Genomic DNA, 23975 nt, shown 5'->3' on the forward strand with positions numbered 1-23975 from the left:
GTGGGTTGAGATAAAGGCAGGGGAATCTCTTAGGAATGACCATCACTAGTAAAACAGGCTCAACTAGGGGAAAATTAATTTAATTGAATGAATTCAGGCAGCAAGAAACAAGAATACAAACATTAAAATGAGGCCTTTCTGTCTTCTTGCCCAGACTCAGCTCCACTTCTTCATTCCCAGCACCTTTCCTCCCACCCCAGCAACACAGCTTGGTGGCTTCTCTCTGCTACTCCTTCCCTCTAACACATCTCTCCTGTTCCAACATGGACTCCATATAAGACCTCTACTCCCAATACCTTTCCACTTCCTCTGACCTCAGCTGTTTCTGATTGCCTTTATTCGCCTGTTTCAGCTCCCCCGGCCTATGTGGCATTTTGCCCCTCCTTAAACACACTTTCCCAAGGTGCCATCACCTTGACAGCTGACAATCATGCCATGGCAACAAGGCAAATAGTTCATATCATTTGTAGACCATGTAAAAACTGCATCAAAAAGCTGCTTTTTTGCCAAGTCTAAATGCAAGTGAGTGGATCAGACTAACATGAGAGGGACTAGTGTGCTGTAGACAGCACATAGACATAGCTGTAGTTTGCAGGAGCCCGTAAGCTGTCTGATTTTCCCTGTGAGGTTCCAGCTGACTTGGGATGTGTTCCACATGGTGAGGCTTAATTCTGATGCACTCTGGAAGCAGTAACAGCTATTTAAGAGACTGAGCCAATGTGGTCTGTTGTGGCCATACCCACAGAAAGAGTGTTTTTCTTATTGACCAAGAAATACAGGTATCTTTACTCCTCAAGCGCAGTATTCCTCAGGCTGGGCTTCAGCAACCCAGCAGTTCCAGCCTGTGCCAGGATAGTAAAACCACTCTGAGAAGGGCTTTGTGGTTTCCTGTCTCCCCAGTAAAAGCTGACTTTTATGGGGTCATTTGTCAGCCAGATGGACTTAGATAACTTGTTGTAGACCAACACAACAGCTCTGTTAGCTGAAATGCCAACACAAACACGGTAGCATCCTTGGGCTTGTGGCAGTTTGATTCTGTGCCTCTAGACAGTGCTCTTCTGGCTTATGTGGCTACCCTGAATGGACTCACTGTGCAGACAGACATGGGGATGAGTGTATGCCTGTGTAAGGAAGAGTTTTGTCTTCGCCAAAGTAATGATTTCCTGTTAAGATAGGTAAACTGCTGAAGATGGTTGCACAGATATACTTATTTGGATGCAAACTTCATTGGTTTCCCATCAGTTTTGAATGGCTGCCATTTATCTACGTAGACTATGAATTTCAGAAGTGTGAAGTTTTCCAGCGTGAATATTTAGAAATAACATTGTTGCAATACCTCTTCTGCTTAGTTTCTTTCTCCTCTTGTCTGAAGAAAAAAAAGCAGCCTCTCTTGTGTGCTTAGTGGTCTTCATTTTAGCTGTTTAAGCTAATTAATGAGAGAGGAATATAGAGATTTTCCAGTGAAATAAGTAGACATAGATTATGTAGAATTGTCTCTTTCAGTTTATTGTGGTGATAAAAGTGGATCAAAATTACTTCTGGTGAATAAGAGAGGTTGCTTGAGCTCTGCATCCTTCATCTGATGCTGTTTTCTAAAGAATTTACCCTGCTCACTGTCACCGCAGCAAGTGAAGGGTTTGCCAGTTGCACCACTCAGCAGCTCATACAGGGTGGCTGATGCTTCCTAAGAGACTTAAGGCTCCTTAAGGCTTCCTATATTCAGGAAAGGCTTTTATAACAGTGCAGTTAAACTGTTCTGACTGGCTTTGACTGACTAGATCTCTCTGGTCATGCAGACTTCACCTAAGCTATGGGGTGAAGTCTTGGTGAAGTCCCAGAGTCTTGGTGGCCCAGATCACTGAACTTTGGTTGATATCGCTGTCCCTTCCTGCTATCTGTCCGTGTTATTTTTCAGTGAAAACCAGTGTGTGAGAGAAAGGATGGGGCATAGCTTGGTGTGACCTCTATAGCTGGGATGTGAACCTGGACTTGAGCCTCAGGATTATTTTCCTCCAGAACATTCTCTTTTATAATATTTATTCAGTGTCTGTTTGGGATTAAAAAGGTTAGCATGGCTTTCTAAAGTTTACAGTATCCTAAAAGCTGAATATGTCATGCCAGCCAAAGCTTACTTTTTATTTTGGCAGTTGTTGTAGATGGAATGCTGGCTTAGATAGAAGGATCTTCTGTTTGACCTAGTGGAGCCATTTTTATCCCCTCATTTATGTAAGGTGGCAAAACACTAGAAGTACATCTCAGATCTGGACATCCTTACTGTATTCATTTTTTTGTTTCCAAAATGATGGACAGACTTGTAAGGACCCCCAAAATAAACAGTGACTCTTCACTAACTCCAATTACTCTGGAGTGTGAAGTTGCACAGAGAAACCAGAGAAGCTAGGAATTTTGTGCCCGCAAACACTTCACTCTATATTTGCTAAAGGCATAGAATGCTCTCTAGCCTCTGCAAGAGATCACCGTGAGCTGTATTTGAATGGGAACAATGGGTAACTTCCCTTCGTGTCAACCCACAATACTCCGTAGGCTTACATTCTGCATCTTTGTGTAAAATACAGACTGGTGATATTTATCTTACTGCCTCAGTGAATTGCTTTTTGGACTCCACCCATGTATGTGGCATCCACCACATCCTGTGGCAATGAGTTCTGATGTTTAATTATGATCTTTATGGAAAACGTCCTTTCTTGGTTTTGTTTGTTTGTTTTTAAACTTGCTAACTGCTCACACTGTTGGGATCACCATGCGTCCTGTTTTATGAAAGACAGTGAAAAAGCCTTTCTTGTTCAAGTACTGTTCTTGGTTTTATGAGGCTCTTTCACAATACTTTCCCTCAGTTGTTCCTCTTCAAATATAAAAATCCTGAAGTTATTTTTTCTTTCTAAGTGCAGAAGTCATTACATACCTTTGATCATCCCGTCACACTTTTCTTTATCCTCCTTTCTCACCCTGTCCTCTTTGAGATGAGATGACTGGAAACATATTCAGTATTCAAAGTTATGTGGGCAAAGGATTTATGTAACAGCATTATCATGTTTTCTTCTGCTGTGTTCTCTGTCCTTTCCCTAATATTTCCTAATATACCATTTCCTTTTTTGACAGTTGCTGAGAATCTAGGTGAAATTTTCGTAAAGCTATTTCCAAACTCTCTTTCCTCAGCAAAAGCTGGCTTCACTGGGTTTATACATTTCCCAGGGTAAAGGTATGAGACATTAGTTATTTAGCCATGAAAACAAGGCTAAATTACAAGAATGTTTTTGGCTATAAACATGATAATTGTTAGTAGAATGTAATATTCTCTCAGTTCCACTGGCAATATTGCAGTGTTCTGGGTTTTATTATTCTAGAGATTTCTCACAATAAGTATGTGAAGCAATGTGAATGTTTCCCACGGACCCCATTTGTTTAGCAGGTTGGTGATAATACTAACAGAACATTAATTCTAACAAGAAACTCTTTCAGGAAATAGTTCATTCAATGAGTTTTATCTAAGAGGATTTTGCTAATTTTTTCACTGTAAAGGGTTATCCTTACTAAATCCAAAAGAATCCAAACAGAGCCAGAGTCCTTTGCTGTAATAACTTGATGGAGATTTAATCACATAGCCTTAAGTATCAGGCAGAGAAGCATAGCTCTTCAATTTTTTTCATAACTGGAATGTACTATTACTATTATAATGGCTAGGATGGAGTTCAGGGGCTGGAATTAAACAAATCACTTCAAGGCTGTTAAAATCTAACAACAAAAGAATATAAAATAGTTGTTTCTAAAAGAAATGCTGACCGAATACATACATTACTGCAAGTCAGTAAGTCTCATCTGACTTCAAAACACTTGCTATGTTATATTTCAGTGATTATTGTTGTATTGTTGAAAATTCCCTTATGGACCAAAGAGAATTCAGCGTCATGTCGCAGGCAAAGTTTTTTTTTTTATGAAGACTTCAGCACTCTCCTTTCATGGAGTATGACTCTCTTTGTGAATCTCTTTGTTTGTTAGTATAAGACCTTGTTTTCAAATGTGTGGCTGCACTACAGTGGAGAGCTGGGGGTCCTGAAGCTTTCCTGTTAATGTAGCTTTCTCTGAGAAGTTCTATTCCTTATTAGTTCCATTTGTTCCTATTCATTCTAGGCAGAGTTTTCGTTGGGGTTTTTTTTTTGTATTTTTTTCCATTCCAGTCTCAGTCCCGCTAATCTGTGACAGATCTGAGATGGAATGGTATTTTATTTCATAGCTGTGGTCGGTTGACCCTGGCCATCAGCCAGGCACCTACCCAAACACTCTCTCATTCCCCCTCCGCAACAGGACAGAGGAAGAAAATAAGGTGGAAAAGCTCGTGGTTCTAAATAAAGACAGAAAGGTCACTTAGCAGTTATCTGTTAAAAGAGACTCAACTTGGGAAAACTAAAATAATCCATTACTAATTAAAAATAGAGTAGGATGGCGAGAAACAGAATCAAAATTAAACCGCCTTCCCCCTACCACTCTTCCTTCCAGACTCAACTTCACTTCATCATTCCCTACTCCAGCACAGGGTCTTCAGTAGGCTGCAGTGTGGATATCTGGTCCTGTGTGATACTCGCCATGGGCTTCAGGTGAACATCTGTTTTACTGTGGTCTTCTCCATGGGCTGCAAAGGAATCTCTGCTCTGGCACCTTGAGTACCTCCTCCCCATACTCCTTCTTTAATCTCAGTGTCTGTACAGTAGTTATGCTCATGTTTTTCTCAGACCTCTCTCTCTCAGTTACCAGACAATGTTTTTCACACTTTCTTAAATATGTTATCACAGAAGCTGATGGGCTCAGTTTGGCTAGTCGCAGCTCCAGTGGTCCATTTGGTCTGGTGGCCAGACCAACTGAAATCAGTTTTGTCTGGCGCAGAAGCATCGACTGGTCTCTCATCACAGGGGTCACTGCTGCAGCCTTGCCACTAATAAAGCCTTGTTACATAAACCCAATGCAATAGTAAAGATGAATGACTTCAGTGAAAGATGAAAGATGTATATCAAGTTTCCAGGTCTTCTCTGTGCTGAATTTCATTTCCCTTTGACTACTGTCAGCATGGACCCAACACAGTGACCAGAGCCTTCCCAATGTTTTCTGCCAGCTTTAGTCAGTGTTACTCTTTTAAAGCTGAGCAGCTGCCATTCCGCACTACCGCAATGTGTCCCTCTCTTGCACTGCCTAAGGAGGGCTGATCATCTCCCAGTTTGTCAACTTCACTCAGATTTGTAGTGGTGAGACAGCACCTCAAACCAGGCTACTGCCCTGTTTGGTAGGGATGACTGGCAATTAAGAAGCTGGACTTGAAATGTGGGATAGCATTCTGAGTACACAGAGCTATCCTCTGCTGCTAGATGACAAATAAGGAGGCTGAGTACATGAATTAGTCCACAAGACAGCCAAAGAACACTAGACGATGGCTTGAAAGACATTTAGGCACGTGATTTTATGGACCTGTTTCAAAAAGTCATTACTCTAGTATATTGGTTTATTAAACCAGAAAGGAGACTGATCTCTTTCATTTTTGCTGTTTCCTTACACTTCAAACAGCTTAGAAATGGAGATATGACAGAAAATAAATTAAATAATTACTCTTCCCCTTGTTCTGATTTCTTGTGCACTGTTTATTCTATGTACCCCAAGAAGTCTGATCTGAGCAGTTTGTCGTGTAGAAGTCCATAAACTCTGCAGATTCAGTGATAGGATCAAAGATTATTTTATGGGTGAAGAACCCCATTAAAAAAAAAAAAGTACATTTTTTAGAGAAGTTTTGTTATGGTATTTGACAACTGAAATAATTACTAATTAGGTCCTTGATTATTCTTCTTTTCAGAACATACTCAACATCTTTAGATTTCTTCCTTGAGATCACAGAGGGACTGCAAAAACTGACCAACAACAGCAAGTTTTTTGAAATATCACTGGTCTTCTGACAAGTAAGTTCAACATTTCAAGTTTTGTATTTCATCTCTGTGTTTATTATATGAATGACCATGCTCATTTTCACTGTGCCAAGTGAATGAGTGTGAATTGTGTGGTGTGAAAGTTTGAATGAAATCTATCAGTATAAATATACAGATATTGTTGAAATGAAATTCTGGATCACCTTATTATTCCAACTTGTTGCGCCAGCAGTACTGTAGACATACCTCTGGGTGTTTTAGCACTTTCTCATCATAGTAGAACATGGTTAAATCCTCATTTCTGGGAATAGAACTGTGGCATCAGTGTCAGGAAATGCTTATCCTTTTGCAATTGTGTTCTTCATCTAGGGAGCATACAAATGTTATTCATTTTGCCAAATGAGACCCTAAAGTTTGCTGGAGTTTGAATAGATACCAAAGGCAGTTCTTGCATATAATTTTCCATTGCACCAAATTGTACTGCTAGTTTAGATCATAAAAAATTGGGCGAACTCTATACATTTTAAGAGCAGAAACATACAACATATGAAGAACACAGCAACAGTAACCTCTTCTAAACCTTAAAATACAAGTTGGCACTTGACTTTCTTCACCTAAAGTTCCGTAGTCGTTTCTTCTGTGACTCCTTGCTGTGCAAGATGCTGAGATCTTTGATACTGAACATTAAGATTCCAGTGCATCATTTTCAGATCCAACCAATTGCGTGTATTTCTGACAATAACTGTGGTTGGAAGCCCTCTTTGCCCATTTAATCTCCCCTACTCTCTCTGCATGTCTTGGTCTTTTGAAAAGTTAAACATCTTAGTCTCAGACTTGTACTACATCTGATAGGATGTTCAAGTTGTACCAAGGGAGATTCATGTTGGATATTAGGAAAAATTTCTTCTCAGAAAAAGTGATAATACATTGGTACAGGCTGTCCAGGGAGGTGATGGCATCACCATCCCTAGAGGTGTTCAAGTAATGTGTGGATGTGGCACTGAGGGACATGGTTAGTGGGCATGGTGGGAATGGGTTGATGGTTGGACTAGGTGATCTTGGTGGTCTTTTTCAACCGTAATAATTCTTTGATTCTATACATCATAAACTTGCTAACACTTGACTAAAATCAGTACCGTATTCAGTGCAGTCTATCTAGGTTATACCAGAAAAACAAACAAACAAAAAAACCAAAACTTAACTTGTTTACGTAATATTGCTATTAGCTATATTGCAGCAATACCAGACCTGCTTTCTCCTCCCTGCTCCACATTGTCTTTCTCATTTTCCTTTGCATTCTCCTAAACTTATACCTGCCCTTAAAACTTCTCATGGCTGTGGAGACTTGATACATCATAACGTGCTACGCTATGTAAAGTGAGAAACTGAAACCTTGAAAAGGGTCTTTGAAATTAGTTCTCCCATTATTGTTAGATTTCCTGGACTGTCTTGTGACTACGGAGGGAAATGGGAAGAGGAGCTGCTCTGATCCCTAACTTCAATTCCAATGGAACAAAAGGAAATCCTTTTTTCAAAATTGTTGAAGCCTTTCAAAGTAACCTACGAGTTACTCAATCTAAGCAAAGTCCAAGATGAAAACTCTGAGATAAATATCACGATGGTATCTCTCAAAAATTGTGGAGCTTTTATAGAAGTTCGGAAGTCCAAGTAAACTTAGGGAAGAGGAACTGGAAACATTTGGAGAGTGCTGGGAACAATAATATCTGAGGATAGCCTCTGTAGTAAGAGAAGAGGTCTAGTCAGATTGAGAAGAAAAACAACTTACTCTAGAGGAGGGAAGAAGAGTATCCTTACTGTTTATTAAGAGGGGCAGAAGGCAAAACTGCTTTCTGTTCAGGATTTGTTGAGGGAAAACCACAGAACTTCTTAAAGTTTTCTTGCTCCTAAAGAGTAAGGTCTCTAAGAAGTTACATCTTAAAACACAAAAATATTTCTAAGTAATGGAGTCCAATCATCCTAGCTTCTTAAGCAGGGGACCTTATATGTAGATATTTATAATATTAAATATATATGTGTGTATATATAGAAATCCGTTCCCAGAGACTGCTTCTCCAAAATAGCAATGAAGAGTCTCATATCACTACCACACTCCTCCATCTTTCTCTGTGGTTTCATATAGCTACTTGTAAATATTATGTTATTTACTTCTTGTTGCAATATATTCCTCTTCAGTGTACCCAGTGGATTTTATGAAACTGAATGCCTGGTTACATTCTCACTCAGCCTTGACAATCATTTTTGATCATCCTGCACATGATAGGCAATGAAATTGTAGGACATTATCACTTCTTGCCTCTGCATTCTTCTGAAGTAACGATGAAGAGAATAGATTAATTACCTCATGTATCATAATTAAGTAAATTTAACTGCCTACAGTCTCTAGAATAAAAGATGTTTAGTGTATTATTTCATATAAAAGAGGAAAAAAAGTGATGTAAAGAATATGCACTATTTTATAACTATTTACATAAAGTAGTGAAAATATAGGAATAAGAAACTTTGAGTAATGAAATCACATCTAAGGCATATAAGCTGTAGATTACAAACCTGACATTTCACATTCTATACAAGCAGATGACATGGTAGGATTTTTCTCAGTTTCCAATAGTTTTACAATTGCAAAATCAGTTTCTGTCTTTTTTGCTGGCTTGCTTGCTTTTCAGCTGTTTTGGCTATAAGCATGTAGTAAAACTTTCCTGTCTTTATTTGAGACCTGAAAGGAACACAGTGCCGTAATTTACATTTACATTTCTCTCTTCCCATAAAGTAGAAGTGCCAAATACCTCATTTATTACTGAGTAACCTCTCTTCTGATTTTCTGTAGTTTTATGTGGTTTGCTTTTCCATCTGTGTGTAGGAGTATAAGTTTCCATATTTACTTGACTGAACGCTCACTTGTATTTTACTAGAAGGAAAGACAGGCTAGAGACCACTGCTTTAATTTCTGCTTCTATTTGTCCCTAAGATGCAACTTTGGAGCTCTGTCTTGTTTACCACAAAAAGCAAACCATAAGGAAGCTGAGAGTGTTTGCCACGTTATTAATCCAATTCTAATATCTGAGTTACTAAATCTGTATGTGGCACCATGCATATTAGCACTGTTAGCAAAACTGAGTTATCATCTCAACAACCTTAGAAAAAAACATTAAATAGAGAGTCAATCTGGAAGGAGAAAGAGGAGGTTTTCATTTTGAAATGGGAGGGCAAGGGGAAGAGGCTCTATTTGGGTTTACATAAATTGATCTACGTTAACCAAGAAAGAACCCTGTGTTTTGAGTCAGATGTTGCAAAATGGTTGGACTAGGTGATCTTGTAGGTCTTTTCCAACCTAGCTAATTCTATGATTCTAAGAAAATCAACAGAGGGAGGACAGGCCAGTTCAGAGCACAGGTAGAAATAGTGATAGTCAGATTTTGTAGAGCAGAACTGTAGCAGTGATCTCTTTGGTCCAGGGTTAATTCCCTCTACTAAGGAATAATTTCTTATTTCCTCTTCTGAGGAGTATTTTAACTCAAGTCCCTCACCTCTGATTATAGCACCTTTCAACTGCCTTGACCCTACGGTATTCCCAGGCAAAGTATTCGTTAGAGTATACTTTGATCTACATAAAGTTCGGATTAAAAAAAAAAAAACAAAAAACCCTACACACTGTCAATCGAGCACCAACTAAACTAGTTTATCACAGAAAATAATTGGCATGAGGGGTCGTAAGTGAGGGAGGGCATTTGCAGTGGGTTTCAACAGTGTTCACGTACGCATTTTCAGTGTTTTTCAGACGTCAGACAGAATATCTCTGTCAATGAAATTTGCAGATGATACAGAGTCCAGGCCCCTTGCTGTAGCAAGCAATCTGGGTTGCTTGGTAACCTCGGGCCAGCTATATGAAGTGAAATACTGAATTTAAGGCTAAAGAATACAAACTCCATTGGGAGAAAGGGAAGGTGTGTTCTAAAGAGTTCCTAACCTTTGAGTGGGAAAAAAAAATCATGAATTGTAGGAAATAAGTAACCTGAGTGAGAAAATGGACTGCATAGAAGGGAGGTTGTTGCTTTGTTTGGGAGCTTGGCTTCAGAGTGGTACTAGAATACTGTGTTCTGGTGTCCTTGCTTTAAGAAAAGAGTGTTGGCAATCAGAGAGGGTCAGAAGGGGGCCACAGAAATTGTTAGTACACTGATGTCTGCAACACATTGGAAGAGCTCTGTCTGCTTTGGCTTTTTAAAAAGCCTCTGAGATACAATTTGATGGCCCTGTCATGGTGAAAAACAAGAAACAAACATAATAGAAATCATCACCTGGTCTTTCTTTTGCATGTTTACTTTTTAATTAGTTCCCTGGAAAAGCGCTGGTTTCTCTCAGCTGGTATCATTGAAGTGGTTTGATTTTCTGCCACAGTATAGCAGTAAATAATGCAGTGAGTGACCTCACTTATTTGATAATCTAGACTGGGAAGTCCATTATGAGCCTAGTGAGAGTGGTTAATTTCCTTTAACTTTGTATTCTCCTTGGTTACAGTGTTGTTGATTGGCAACGTACTTCCCACAGTCAAAACAGCAATGGGGGATAAGTCCTCGATCTCTGCATCACTGTTGTGAGAATATCATATATGCAATTTTTTTGACTATTACTTTGCATTTGCTACTTCTGTTTGGAAAGTTGGAGCTATACTACGTGATATTTAGGCAGTTATATAAAAGCTCCTGCTTTTGCTGTATTAGAAACCAATTAATGACATTTCAAATTTACTACATGTATGTTTGTTTTATTTATTTCTTATATTAAGCTAATATGTTAGTCAAAATAACCATTCTTTGTACTGAGTAAAGAGAACATATGAGTTTTTCTGTTGACTATGTCATGCAAGGTTTTAAAATGAGTAGATGTCACCCTCTGCTAAGAAGTTTTAACTGCACTGGCAAATAAGCTTTTCTGCTTTCATCGTCTCTCAAGAGGTAGCTTTGCATAGACTAGCTATTGAGCAGAACTAGCCTGAATAAAGTGAAGAAAATATCTTCTCTGCAACTACAGGGGAAACTACAGCTATCAAACTTGAGCTTGACACTTAGTCGGAGGCTGTCTTCTCAGTCACTCAAACTCTCCCAGCTCAGTGACTTGACTGTAAATCGTTCTGTAAATCACTGCCAACAGATACATAATACTGGAATACTGCATGTTATTTAATGTAAATCAATTTATGGGAGTTTGACACTATATTGTTTAAAAAATCTATTTAATTTTAAATAATCCTATTTTAAAACATGTATTTAATCTGAAAAAAAAAAAAGAGTCTAGTTTAAAATAAAAGACAAAAAATAGGGGAAGAACAGATCTATTCTTGTATTAAAAAGCAGTACATCAATATCTACCCAGGCTGCCTACAAGACAACAGAAATTTAAGCAAACAGCTCTACTTTGCATGAATATTTGCAAACACTTGAGGCAATAAATAATTGAAATAGTATTTTGTCTAAGACAACAAACGTGTTACACATAGATGTTGACTAGTTTATTCTAACAGGCATAAGAAAGGCAAAATATTATGTACTATCTTTGTGAAAATAACCAGGATTATTATCATAAGGAAAAAAATTATCTCATTTAATGAATTTCAGGACAAGACCATATGAAGTAAATATTTTTGTCTCAGTTTTTAAATTCAAGGTGGCAACCAAGCGTCTGTATTGGAACCCTCTTTGGTAGTGCTGTTAATAAAGAGCTAATCAAAAGCTAACTTTAGTCTTTCTTATATGTAATTCCATGCATACTATTAGCAGAATTCAGTGTATTTTCTTAGAAATACAATTTATATGATATGAAGAAAAAGGAAGCAAAATATGTATGTGGCCCCTGTTTCACTTCGTAAAAGTGAATTTTGAGTGTCGGGTGCCTCTCCAGTTCCTTAATGTTAAATTCTGTTCAATCAAGTGTAATGGATTTACTTTCAGCTATCTTTCACAACTTTCTAGCAGACTTTCTGCAGGATGAAGCTAAATGGCATTATAACCTCTGCTATGGGAAAAGGCACAGGAAAATTCAGATGAATTTAGATAGACTCTAAATAAAAAACATTTGACCCAACAATCGTCTGGTAACGAATGCAGTTATGTAGACAAATGGCACTGATCACAATCCTCTACAGCATAGCAGTTACTCAGTGTGGAACACTGCTGAACAAATAGATGCTATTTTGATATTGGCTGAAGTGTACTTGCACACAGTCTGACAGAATGGTAGTTGACTGAGCTGACAGGTATAGCAAATAAAGACCTTGGCCACGAGAGATGCTGAGCACCTGTGACACCTGTCTTTGCCAATTCAGAGTTTTGCAGATACATGCATGAACAGAAATGAAGGGTCGCTGTAGCCTGGCTCTGGGGACAGCAGAGGGGACAGCTAAATGAGAGATTCAGTTTTAGGGAGCCTCCAAGCAGATGAGAAATACCAATTGCCCATGACATAAAAAGGCAGAAATTCTGTCCAGCTCAGGTATGCTAATGTTGCATTTGAAGGGTTTCTTTTCTCTTAGACGTGGTGTCGGCATGGAAATTGCCCAGCTGTGCTGCTGGCACTCAGTGGTTAACCCATGAGTGTCACCATCTGCCCTGCAGTCATGTGTAGGCCACACCACAGCCCTGCCGTTCTCCACAGAAACATGACTGTGGAAGCAGTCCTCATCAAGCAAGCGTAACTGTGTTAGCCACAGTGCTGTACAGGGAGCATTTGCAGAGAGTGTGTGCAGTGACACGAAGGAGATGGGAGGGCAGGTGCTGTAATCACTGCCCTCAACCTCACAGTCTCTCCTCCAGTGCTCAAAGATCCCATAGATCTCTATCTTTCTAACTTCTAGTACATAACTGAAGTACCTAAGCTAAGAGAGAGCATCACCTCAGGCTCCTCTTCCAGTTAGTACAGAGTAATGGTTGGGCAAGACTGGTCACTCTGGTCCACTCAAGGTCTGAGTGGGCTTTCAGAGGTGTTTGTTTCTCTTCAGTGTCAGCTGAAGGCAACTGTTTTCCTGATTTAGGAGCTCTGGTTAAGTTTACAAAGGTAGAAAGGATCATTGTGAACTTCTGTTCTTGTTTCTGCAGGTGACGGGAATGAGCTCTGCTCCTTACAGCACCCAGGCTTCTGCCCCAACATCTCCTCTCCTCCCCTGTAGGGCCGCTGCATATCTCTTGCGGAGTAGGTTAATGCTGCGTCACCTACAAAATAAAAATGGAAGAAACCCACGCTGCTGCAGCTGAGATCCTTGGGGTCGTGGTGTGTCTATGACACCCTGCCTCCAGCAGCCAACTCCCTGTGGCCCTGCCTTTGGTGTATGGCTGTGGCAAAGGGCTGCACATTCCTGACAGACCAAGGAATTTGGGGTAGAGAGCAAGTGTTTTATGACTTTTTAAGGAGGAGTGCCAATATGTAATTCCCACATTCTGTTATGACATGGCAAATATTGTCTAGCTGAAGAGCAGATTTGGCTAAACAAAGTCTTATGTAGCTCTACACGAATATTATTTTTGTATTGTAGTGTCAATAAGCAGCTAAAAGTTAACAACACTTATTAGGCAGATACAGACACATTCTTTGCCTGTCTTGTCAGGGTACACATGGGCAAAGAACCAGAAGTATGGTTCATTAGGAAAAAACCAAGCCATTTAATTATCATAAGTAAACTGTTCCTGGTGGCTCTTTTGTTTATTATTTTGCAAATGGTTGAAGTTATCCTACTATTTCCTGAGTTTATGTATTGCAATAAAAGTGCGGACCATTTCTCTCCTGGCTTATCAACTTCATCAGGCTTAGGGAGTTGAGTCAGAAAAAAAGAAAAAGAGAATATGTAAATATAGTAACTGTCATACTGAATTCTTTTATGCTGCTACAGGAAGTTAAAGAGAAAAAAAAAAGAAAAAAACTTCCATTTCAATGCTATTTGTTTTATAATAGAATCTTCCCGTTTCTTCTCCATTTTACACCCATAAAGGTCTCAAACAACGTATGCAGTCCTAGCCAAAAGGTCACTGTTGTCCTACAACAGAGTCCTCCCTCTCCCTCCTGGCACTTCTGGATGCTGTGAATAGAGCTCTCTTTCTCTGAGGCTGAGCTCTATCAGCAGGAAGGTGCACAGGGAGCAGCAAAGTTTTGCCCTCCACCCCCCCAAACACACACTCCTGGAGGTCAAGTACATCACCCCTGGGTGCTGCACAAACTGTGCAGGGAAAGGGGAGGATGGTCACACCAGACCTCCTGGTGCTGCTCCACCTCCTCATCAGACATTCCATTGCATTGTGCTGTTAATTTGAACAAATGCAGTCTCCTTGACAGATAGCTCCTCCAGACAGGTGGAGTTTTATATTGGATTTCTCAGTGTAGTTTTTAATTTTTAAGTTTATATATGCATTTTTCACTTTGTGGACTCTCAATTTGTCAAGGAGTTGATGAAGTAACACATCCTTCAATATCCAGTAGTCAAAGGGCTGCTCTTACCAACTGAAGCCTGACGCTCATCATCACAATAAATAATATGTTTAATCTTAGTTTTGTCTTATGGTATTCAGTGGGAGTTGTTACAGAGTGATGTTTGACTCTGTATGACTAATGCTGTTCTGTCTGTAAGGAAGTGCAGGAAAGCTTCTGCCATTCCAGCCTGTGTTGTGAAGAAGTAGGAGGCAAAATAACTCATATGAAAATCAGAGAAAGGACTCTATTGTAAGGCTACTGAGCCCTGTGATTTCATTGGCTTGAGATCAGACCTTCCACTTCAACTGGATAGATGGGGTCTGAGTGGAACAAAGAGCAGTGGACTGAAAACTAGAAGACTTGAACAGGATGAGGAAAAGACAGCCCCAGACCCCATGACAGACCAGGATGATGAGACTGCCTATAGTGTCAAAACTGGCTGTGAGAGCACTAAGGGATGTTTTTCTGCCTGATGTATTTCCATACTTCCTAAATTAAACTTTGCCTATGTGCCTTTACAAGTGTCCCTTTCTCTTTGCTTGCTTGTAGGAGCTCTGACCGGCTCCAAGACTTCCATAGGAAACAGGAAAGATCCTGAAGGCAAAGATGCACAGAATTCCCCATCTACTTGCAGACAAAAGCTCAGTGGGGATAGACTATAAACAGTGCAAAAAGAAATCTTTAAAGGATCTAGCTGCTGATGCTTAGGATGCTTTTGCTCAGCATGTGCAAAGTGAAATGTGGGACAAAGCTGGGAACACTTATGGGACAGAGCAGAGGGTGCACACGCAATATCAGCACAATCCCTGCCAAAGCCCATGTCTGTATTCTGCATGAGCAAACAGTGGAGTTCCAAAGGAAAAATGAGTAAGAATACCTAAATATCAATTTGGGAAACAGCTACCCCAGTTTTAACCGTAGCTTTTCGAAACATCCAGCATCAAATAGATAAGCGGCCTCAGGGGTTTCAGAATGAGCGTTTGAATGTGTGATGAGGTTGCAAATTATCTGTAAATATTGCCTCAGCTTTCACGTTTGTTAGCCTTAGTTATTAGTGATATTTGTTGTGTACCGGCATAGAAAAGAACAGACTAGAGAGACCCAAAAGATGACTCTCGAAAGTGAGAGTGGATGTAGCAAAATGACCAGAGACTGGATCAGTTCCCAGAAAACTATGAATGTATATTCATTATGCTTGTAACAATGATGATATGTTTTATAATGTTGCACTTAAACCATTGTTCTTTCAGTTTCATGGAGCAAAAACTGCAGTCGTTAGGTTTTAACTTTTAAGTAGTGGATTTAATTGGCACGGCTTGAGGTGTATATTAATGGCTATTCATTAGTAGGCATTGTCTCTTCCCTTGTCCTGCATGATTATTTTTAATTAAAAGTAGTTTTCCGCTTTGTGCATAGAATTATTGACAAAAATATGTCTTTCTTCATCAAATGATTAGCTAAATCATCCTTTTATTTATAAGCAGTGCTGTGTCCCTGTGCCCTAAATCTTGCTCGTTGGAGAAGTGGGAGGGAAAGCAATTTAATTAAGTTAACTTTATTGACCCACTGGAGCTGTTGTTTAATAGCATGGCTCCCTGGAGTGCAGTGCAGGTAAATTGAATGAATGCCACAGAATATCACTTCCCTGCATTGCATATTTCAAACCTTTGCCAGGCAGTTTGGGATGAGCAGCCAATCAGAAAAAAGAGTTTTACACCCTTCCCGGCTTGGATGGCATTTCCCATTATGCTCAGAACAATATGCAGAGTGTTACCAATTCATTCCTGTGTGTATATCGAGAGGAATAATTCCGTGGCTGTGTGTTGCATTCAGCTGTTGTGCTCAGAAGACAATTTTGTGGATTGGCTCTTCAGCCATGTATCAAAAAATACCTTTTTGCAAAGGAGGAAAAATAGCACGAGAGCACTGTGAGTAAATTATTTAATATTAAAACCTAAATATCCTCAGTCTGCATGAGAAATCGGAGTCCAGAAGGATGATGAGAGAGATCTTCTAGAGCTTTGCTTTTCATTAGATACTTGGAACAAAACGATCAAGTGTGAAACTTCTTTGTTAAACTACTGTTTCATAAAATAATAGCCAGAAAGGCTTTCACAATGTTTTCTCATAGATAATAGTGCCTGCTAAGATCAGTGTTATCATTTCTGTTGTTAAAATCTTTGTCCAAATGTCATATCAATCTCTAAAATGAATACAGCAGCTCTTCTGCCGTTGGCTGGAATGCATCCCTTTTTTGCACTGTTCTTAAATGCTGCCTGTCGAGTGATGAAAAACAGCATTTCAGTCTGTTGCACCTGTGCTCCCCATCACTTATGTGTAAAGTAAAGCTAGGTGTACAATGTAACAGCAACTTTCTATAGCTTTAATCCTTCCAGAATTTAATGTTTTTCTGATTAAAAGTGGGACTCAGAGATCCCATCCTGCAGCTTTGCTTAAAGAATTAATTGCAGCCACTCTGCTAATTTGTTTTTTGCTCTGGAAAATAATAAGAGGTGCAACTTTAATTACAGTTTGTAGCTTTTTCACATTCATATCTGTTGGAAGAGGCATACAGTTCCCTGTTTTGATTTAGTTTGTGCGTGATTTTTCTTTTTGGATGCGAATTTTTTTTTTCTTTGCTTCAAACTGATGTCTTTAATTATAAATGAATGGAAAATAAGAGAAGAGTGTTTGCAGGCGAGGAGCATCATCTTTTATTGTGCTGACCAGTGTAGTTGGAAGAAGCAGGCAATTTTTAAGCATGTAGAACCTTGTTTATGTCTGACATGGGTGTCTTTAAATGATCACAGTTAAAACTTTACAGCCACAATCACTGCCCCTGCAGCACAGGCTATGCTGATGGGGTGACTGACCCTCCTCCAGAGCCTCATTTCTGACAACACAGCATCTCCTTTGTGGGGGCTGGCATTTGGGGGTGATCTCTCTCAGTTCCTCTCCACTCCCCTATGTCCTAATATGCCACACACGACTTGCAAAGTGGTGTGATGCACTTTTAACATGTAAATCCATGTTGTGGTGCAATCTAGATGAATCTAGGAGCACCGTGACTGATCCTTCTGCTCTGAGCTCTGGTGTAGCATTGAGCAGGGGGAGAGAGCTCTCAATGTGAAGTCCAGAAGATAAAACAGCTTTAAGTCAGTGTTAGGTTAACATGTCTGACACTGCATGTTTGTGTGTGTGCACAGCAGGTTGATATCTTGCATGAGTAATCTTGAGAAGTCTTCTGGGTGATACTCTGATATACTTCAATAATTCAACAGGCGGGCTGTACTGAATCATAAGAGTCTGCTTCTTTGCGTAAGAATTCCTGTTGTATTTTTAGATAAAGTTCTCTAAAGGTGTAAAAATACATTCTATATACATGAGTATTCGTTTTACTTGATTAAAGTTTTAAATGACTATTAGATTAAGGATTATATTATTAGTGTTTAATTATTATGTTTACTAATTAACTGTTAAATATAGATATATTAGTATTAATGCAAATTAATCCATTCTAGTTGGTAGTTGGCACCGAGGAACATGGTTAGTGGGCACGTTGTTGATGGTTTGACGGTTGGACTAAATGATCTTAGAGGTCTTTTCCAGCCTTAATGATTCTGTGACAGTTCTGAGCGGGGTGCAAGACTTGTGCTTGACACCAATTTAGACTTCCATGGGTATTGTTCTTGGTGGCACAAGATGATCATAGGTAGCTGCACACAACCTTTCACCTGTCTCTGCTCCTTTTCATCACATTGTGCTGGTACAGGTTTTTCTGTACTGAACAATGAACTGGTTCAGTCACCATGGAAAGCTACCCATCTCCTTTCTTTTTTCTCTCAAGGTCCTTTATAAAGCAGGTAGAAGTGTTCATCTGCTTTGTGGAGTAGCCCCTTAAGTACTAGAACTGAGCATGCATCTGAGGGAAGGGAACCGCTTCAGTTGGCTTGGAGGCTGGAAAAAACTATCCATCAAACAATCACTGGATTTTAAGACATGTTATTGACTTGACACTTTAACTTATAAATGGTACATAGAGATGCTTATGGTTAAGTACTAATAATATTGTTTACTCTCGTCTAAGTCTTTGCTGAAAACTTATGCCAGTACAGGAACAACATTCAGGGATAGATTTAGCTTTTGATGTTAGAAGGGTTTTTAAGGCCGAAAGCTAGGAAAATGTCTAAGTTGATGAACTTACACCACAGAAAAAAAAAATGTAGTTTGTTTATTTGAGGATTATATAGGTATAAGAAATGTTTGCTTTCTATACTTACAAGAGTTTGGTTGTTTATGAGCGGCAATTTTTTTAATCAAAGGATAGTATATAACAAATTGATAGAAGTAACATATTTTAACTTTTTTGAAGACATTTACAAAAATTTTCCCTGTCATATCCCTGTTTTGTTGTTAGCTTTTCCCACACCATGACCATTGAGGCAGAAGTTTTACAGCTACAGCAGGATGGCACCTTCTAGGATCCAGCTGTTCTGGTTAGTGATATTCCTGCTTTCTACTGCCATTACCACCCCTCAGCTAGAAGCGCTGCCCCTGTGGGTTTGCCTCCCCTTGCTCCTTAGCCTGAATCTTGCAAACTCAGCCAAGCCAGCTCAGACCCTCAGTTTGAACCACTTAAAATAAACTGAATGGTTTTGCCTCATGCATTTTAGTGTGTCCGCAGGCACAGCTACAGGCAGAGCAAGGAAAACAGGGAGAAGTAATGTTATCAAACCAGTGTGCAAAAGCAACTGTTGCATATAAAATGGATGCTGGCTATTCCCTGAGTCTTAAACACTTTCCCCTCTAGAGAAGGCAGTAGTAGTGGCTGTAGCACATTGTTTTGTTTCTTTTTCCTTCAAGTTAATTGATTGTTACTTTATTTAAGTAAATAGAAATCAATGAGGATTTGTCAAACCTTTGCTATGCAGAAGACAGAAGTTCGCTTTGGAGTACAGCACAGTCTCTTAAGTCAACCAGTTAGGAAGATAAGAGTTGATTAGAAGATGCCCTCAGCAGCTCACAGAGCTTAATCTGGCGGTAGATAACTAATGCTCCATAATCCCAGCTATGGAAAGGCCCAAGGAATTTAGTTTGGTAATTTATTAGGGAATCCCTGATGATTCCTTCAGAAGAAAAGTTATGTACATGGAGGAGACAGCACAGCCTGTGCAGCTGAGGAGAAACCCGAGTGTTGCATGGGACTAATTAATCTCTTTCTATCCTCCAGAATAAAAAATCTGTTGTTGCAATATCCAAGTTGATTATTTGCCTTCTAATGTCCTTAGCATAAAAGGACTGCAGCACCACTGCCACAGAAAAAAGAAAAAAAATACTTTCTCTTCTGCGAATCATCATCATCATCAAAATACAACTGTTTAAATTCCCTACCAGTAAATGACAATAGCCTTTATTAGTAGGACTAACAAAAAAAGTAGGGGCAGAAATGTACGTTTTCAGAATGGAAGTCCATTATGAGAATTAATAAATCTCACTGAACTTTTAAATAAAATACTATCAGTGAGTATCTCAGTGAATAAAATCACTGAGAGGAAATATATGTGGAGCCTTGTGCACTAAGAAGCATTTCTAAGCCTTAACCACAGGAGAGACAGCATTGAGAAAGAAAATAGTGAGAAATAAAACTGGTTAATACAAAAAACAGAAACTCTGAAGGGATCTCCATTGTACATTGGTAAGGGAGGCATTCTGATTTAAGAAACTATTTCAGAAGCACATCAGTCAAGTTAGAAGTGGTATTTTAAAGACATTTGCTGAAGGATGAAAGGCCAGTAATAACCAACATCACAATTTCTGCCACAGAATAGGAATTGAATGGTCATTTCAGTATTTTTTTTTATGATCATTGTTTCTCTCCTTTAACTGTCTTCTGCATCCAGGATATTAGATGTGATGCTGCAATTTAGGCCAGGAAGCACCCCAAGCAGTTAGTCTATATTTGGATGTGTCTATCCTGCATGATCGCTATACCTTTAGGAAAATCACTTATTTCTGTATACTACTATTATTCTTCTTCTGGGAAAGTGGGCAATTAGCATTATGAAATGCTATTGAAAAACCCACCCTATATTCATGTCATAAAGATTTGTTTGCTTACGTGTCTTTTGAAATAGGACATCTAATGAGCGTTTCTGGAGAAAATAATTCCATCACAGTTGCTAATACAGCCCCTGGCAGGAGATGACGCTGCCTTTGCCCTGCTGTGCCCACGTATAACTCAGTGTAGATGCACTGGTTATCCCATGGGGTGTTTCCATTCAGCTTTTTGTCAGCCACTTAATTCCCTGCTGAGAATATTGTCTGTGCAGAGATTTATGGACTTGTGCTCTATGTAGAGAAACCTGATTAGCTAAGCTAGAGGATGAGTGTCCTTTCTGCTCAGTCCTGCTTGTGTACTGGTGTTCAGATCAGCATTGCTGCAACCCAATTTAGGGCTTGTAGTGCTCATGGCTGTGTTCCATACATTGTAACCCCTGAATCTACAGGTACTTGTATTATCCTGTGAAGTTCTTCACCTGCCTTTTCAAGGATAATATGAATGTCTGGCCCAAACTTCTTGCTCTGTGAATTCATGAGCACAGCAAAATAAATCACCTATGTTTTTCCATGCTTGTTGCATGCTCGCAACATATGCATGGACATAACATAGGAAAGTTCCTTCTGAAACACCCACAGAGTTTGATCAATCACATAAATACTGAAAATGAGACACCCAAACACATATGGATGTAACCTGTCCAGGTAGTTGGCCTCAGGGAGAGGGTCATATTCAGATGGCCTGATTTCCGTTAAATTCCTGTGTCAGATATTACCTAAAGTTTTACAGTCAACTGTGTCCGGGTCTGGGGTCTCCAACACAAGAAAGATTTGGAGCTGTTGGAGTGGGTCCCGAGGAAGCCACAAAGATAATCTGAGGGCTGGAGCACCTCCCTTATGAAAAAAGGTTGAGGAGTTGAGCTTGTTCAGCCTGGAGAAGAGAAGGCTGAAGGGAGGCCTCATTGTTGCCTTCCAGTACTTGTAGGGAGCTTATCAACAGGAGGGAAACTGACTGATTGTGATATGACGGGGGGAATGGTTTAAAACTAAAAGAGGGGAGATTTAGATTAGGTATTAGGAGGAAATTTTTTACCCAGAGGGTGGTGAGGCACTGGAATGGGTTGCCCAGAGAAGCTGTGGATGCCCCATCCCTGAAAGTGCTCAAAGCCAGGCTGGATGTTGGCCCCAGGCATCCTGATCCAGTGGCTGCCAACCCTGCTTCTGGCAGTGGGCTAGAAGTGAGTGATCTTTAAGGTCCCTTCCAACCTAAGTCATTCTATGAACTAACTAATAGTAAGCACGAGGTACAGAGAGTACTGTTCTTGTACAGGCCCTGTGGCATTGGCTAATACTTCATAAATAAAGGATAATGTCTAAATGTAAGTAAGCATCATCCAACCACCTTCCTCTTGGACTGATTCTTTAAGCAAAACACAGACAATGTAGGAATATCAGTGATGGTACATCACATTCATGATTTTACTTGTGCTCTAGTTAATCAGTCATGGACTATACCAGTGCTCTGAATGGAAACATGAAGTAGCTTGTTATTTTGTGTGTAGTAATAGATTTTCTGTACTGCAGGATGCATATGCTTTGAATAACTCCTCTCTCCTAATGTGTATGTTTTCCATTATATGCAGCTATTCAATCTTTTAACAGTAATTGCTGTTATTTTTAAATATATAGATTATAGCTAATACCTGGGAGTTATACCTATCGATTGGAAGAAAAAGCCAGTTGAAATAAATAACCATTACTACTCAATACCTTTCCATGCTGAGTGGATACCATTTCCATAATTCTAGTTAAATAAGAGGTTGCCTACACACTGGCCTATTTAAAGAATTTTACATCTGAAGAAGAAAAATCAAAGAGAAATATCTAATGTCCCGTCGCTAGATTTTCTTCTTGTTATTTTAGGTTCTGTTCTATCGCTCTATTGTGGCAGAAAAGAAATGCTTTCATGCCTGTGATATCATTGTATTCTGAAGCCCCAGGCCTTGCCCAGTGGTACTACCTCTGATCAGTAGCTTTAATAATTTAAAAGTCAAACCTAACACTGGGAGAGGAGGGGAAAAACACTTTTTTGTGAAGCTTGACCCAGTGTAACTTGTTTTACACATCCAGCTGTCTCAAAGAGATTCAGGGAAGAGCAAGACTTACTGTTTACCATGGAGGCACCATCATGCGTGCCACTCACAGAGTTAGTTCTGGTCTAGAATAGCTCTGTAGCCTGGGGGCATTCAAAATAAATGATGTTCCCTTGCTTCCAAAGGCACATGGTGAATGGGGCATTGATGTGGACTGGATTTGGAAACCTATATAATGGCAGTTTCCTTACATGAAGTACTGGAGAATGTGAAAGCTGTTCGTTTCCTCCCAATGCAAGTATGCTCCTAGAAAAGGAATAACTTAAATAGAGGGAGGCTGGCTGGGCATAAAACGAGAAGCTGGGAGTGAATGGCAGTGTTAAACAGAAGTAGGATAGAAGACAGGACAGGAAGAGTGAAGAGGAACGGGAGAAAGAGCAATTATCAGTGTAGCAAAGAAAAGAAAAGAGATCAACATACTGGTAGAACGGAACTTTGAAATGATAGAAGGATCCAGAAGCTGGGAACAAAACAACAGAAAAAAAGAGTTCATAGAGAGGAGAGAGAATAGTGAGAAGAGAGACATGACAGATTTTGTTTTTAATGAATAACTTAATGTACTAGATACTCAGAATTTTTCTTCTAAATAAGGCATCCAAGCCATCATCTTAACCAGCCTTCTCTAAGCATTTCCTTGGAGCCAAACAAATGCGTGTGTCATCTCATAATGTGATTATGCCCAATGATGCAGGCAAAGCAGGTTTGAACCCCATACCTGTTGTGTGCTGGGGTAGTTCTTAAGGAAGCTGTGAATAGATGGAAAATCAGTGGATTTTGGATCAGTTGGTTCCAATCATGGAACCAACACAGCTTTCACATTTGTGGCATTAAAATCCTGCATTGCTTTGGCCAAAAATGCCCAGAGTAATTACTATAATGCTATAGCCTACGGTGACACAGTTAAGATTAAGGTAAAATTGTTTATAAAAATACTTTTAGATAACTTGAAGGAAAAATGTTACAAAAACTGAAATTTATTTCATGCATTACATTTTATGTTTCCTTTCTCTAAGCCATGCATCCTTTGCTCATCATGCAAAAAGTACTATCTGAAGTAAAGGACGTGCACAGATTATCTCAAATAATTCTATTCATCAACTGTGTGTGGAAACACAGGATATTGAGAGAGGCATCAGTAGGCTAAGAGGTTATTTAAAGTGATAAAAACTGCCAAATTCTTAAGTGCCACTCTAGTATGTTAGTGGATTAGTGTTTAGTCATTACATTAAATGTGTTGCAGACTCCAAAGTGGTCTGCTTGACAAGACAAACCTTTTGAAAATATAAAAATGTGAAGGCTGGATAAGAACATGACCTTAGTGTTACAGAGGTGGTTGTTCGGAAAATTCGGAATCTGAAGCCAGACTCTTTTT

General features: G+C 39.4%; 1 protein-coding gene across 31 annotated transcripts in view; it reads left to right on the forward strand.

The window, feature by feature from the left end:
- LOC110394552 (poly(rC)-binding protein 3-like) overlaps positions 1 to 23975 on the forward strand; it is a 498677-nt gene that overhangs the window by 315710 nt on the left and 158992 nt on the right. For 25 of the 31 annotated variants that reach the window (XM_021388493.1, XM_021388486.1, XM_021388487.1 and 22 more), the window contains one exon: positions 5855 to 5957. The gene's annotated coding sequence lies outside the window, so the exon portion shown is untranslated. Of the gene's footprint in view, positions 1 to 4515; positions 4614 to 5854; positions 5958 to 18810; positions 18890 to 23975 lie in introns of all 31 variants that reach the window. The other 6 variants (XM_021388470.1, XM_021388473.1, XM_021388477.1 and 3 more) reach the window with 3 other exon arrangements.

The sequence above is a fragment of the Numida meleagris genome, chromosome 2 (assembly GCF_002078875.1).
Source record: "Numida meleagris isolate 19003 breed g44 Domestic line chromosome 2, NumMel1.0, whole genome shotgun sequence".
In the NCBI taxonomy this organism is placed as follows: Eukaryota; Metazoa; Chordata; class Aves; order Galliformes; family Numididae; genus Numida; species Numida meleagris.